Source organism: Ornithorhynchus anatinus, chromosome 2 (genome assembly GCF_004115215.2).
Source record: "Ornithorhynchus anatinus isolate Pmale09 chromosome 2, mOrnAna1.pri.v4, whole genome shotgun sequence".
NCBI classification, from domain to species: Eukaryota; Metazoa; Chordata; class Mammalia; order Monotremata; family Ornithorhynchidae; genus Ornithorhynchus; species Ornithorhynchus anatinus.
Genome location: NC_041729.1, coordinates 164002381 through 164004543, shown reverse-complemented (window position 1 = coordinate 164004543; position 2163 = coordinate 164002381). Strand labels below are relative to the sequence as shown.

Genomic DNA, 2163 nt, shown 5'->3' with positions numbered 1-2163 from the left:
ACTGTGCTTCCATTTCTTCAGCTGCAAAAAGGGGAGTCAATGTCCATTCATTCATTCAATCGTATTTATTGAGCACTAACTGACTTCAGGGCACTGTACTAAGCGCTTGGGAGAGTACAATACCACAATCAAAAGACACATTCCCTGCCCACGAGTTTATGGTCTAGAGGAATTTTCCTGTTTTCCCTCCTACTTAGACTGTGAGCCCCACGTAGGAAGCAGACTGTGTTTGAACTGATTAACTCAGCGCTTCGCAAATAGTTAAGGATGTAATAAATACCACAATTATTATCACCATGTCAGCTAGGCTAACCATTTCTCTTAATGAATCAATCAATGAATGGTATTTACTGAATGCTTACTACGTGCAGAGCACTATTCTAAGTACTTGGGAGAGTAGAATACAAATGAATTAGCAGACAACTCCCCTGCCCGTTGCAAGCTTACAGTCTAGATGGGGAAACTGATATTAATATGAATAAGTAATTTATAGTAGATAATTTAAAGTTACATACATAAGTATGTTGGGGTGATAACCGGATGATAGAAACTGCTTGAGGACATGGGATGTAAATAATAATAATAATAATAAGAATGGTTTTTGTTCAGCACTTACTATGGGCCAAGCACTGTTTTAAGCGCCGGGGTAGATACAAGGTGATCAGCTTGTCCCACCTGGGGCTCACAGTCTTAATCGCCATTTTATAGATGAGGTAACTGAGGCCCAGAAAAGCTAAGTGGCTTGCCCAAGGTCACATGGCAGACAAAAGGAGAGAAGGTTAGCGCTCCCCTTGAGAAGGATGGAAGAGGTCGCAGGGGTCTTTACAACACACATATGGTTAAGGCATTGCCACCTACTTCGTGGCATCTAACCAAGTTTTCTCCCCGGATTAGACCGTAAACCCATCAGAGGGCAGGGACTGTTTCTATCTGTTACCGATTTGTACATTCCAATCGCTTAGTACAGTGCTCTGCAGTAAGCGCCCAATAAATACTATTGAATGAATGCCCCGGGATTAGAACCCATGTCCTCTGACTCCCAAACCCATGCGCTTTCCACTAAGCCACGCTGCTTCTCATCTGTAAAGTGGAGATTAAGACAGTGAGTGCCATGTGGGCCAGGGACTTTGTCCTGACCGATTAATCATATCCCCCCCAGTGCTTAGAAGAGTGCTTGACACAGAGTAAGCGCTGAACAAGCACCAAAACTATTACTATCATTTTTATTATTATTGTTACATCCTCCCAAGTGTTCAGTACAGCACCCCACACTTAACAGGCACCTAATAAATAGCACTGATTGAACCGAGCGAATCTTTAGGGCAGAGTTTTACCAAAATCCTATCATTTTGATTCATAGGCGGCACAGATCAGTTTCAGTTTTTGTCCCGGCCAATAAAATCAAGCTGCAACCGCCTCCCCAAATTTTCCACAAGCATCGAGCGAGGCCTCTGCCGTCAGAATGCAGGCTCGCAAATCATCGTCGGAGTTGGCGGGTCACACCTCTGGTCTCTGCCACAGATTGTGCTTTCTGAGGAAATCGTACGAGCCTAGGGCGGTGGCCACAAAAACCATCCGAAAACGAAATGAGAATCTCAGGGAAGCTTCAAGAAGCCAAAGGCCACAGGGGATTCAAGACCACCGAATACGATTAACGGAGGCCGAGGAGAGGAATAGAGCGGGAAGCCGAAGGAGTTGGACCTCGTGGCGGGAACAGAGGGGATCGACCGGAGATCGCTCCTTTGCTGAGGCCAACGGGGCAAATCCGAGATCCAGTCCGCTCAGCTTCCTGTTTCCTCTGCTTTGCCTGGATCCAGGGCTCAAGTGACAACATTGGGATGTTATTAATTAAGTGCTTCCTGTTGACGCGAGATAATCAGATGGGACCGCGTCCCTGTATCAGCCGGGACTCAAGATCCAAGGCGGGGGGGGCGGAGGGGGAGCGGGGATCTTATCCACATCTGGGAGATGAGAAAATTGAGGTCCAGAGAGGTTAAGTGACTTGCACGATGAAACCCAGCAGGGCAGAGGCAGAGCCGACTCGTCCTCAGAGGCAAAGCCCCTCGTAGCCTTGCAGAAAGACGACTCCAGATGCCCAATTTCCAGGGGCCGTTTGGGCATAATAATAATAATAATAATAATGGTGTTATTTGTTAAACGCTT

General features: G+C 46.5%; 1 non-coding gene across 1 annotated transcript; it reads left to right on the top strand.

The window, feature by feature from the left end:
* The first annotated feature begins 756 nt into the window (after positions 1-756).
* Positions 757-884, top strand: LOC114809484. The gene has a single exon (XR_003757268.1). It is a non-coding gene; the product is annotated as a U6atac minor spliceosomal RNA (small nuclear RNA).
* Positions 885-2163: the final 1279 nt, after the last annotated feature.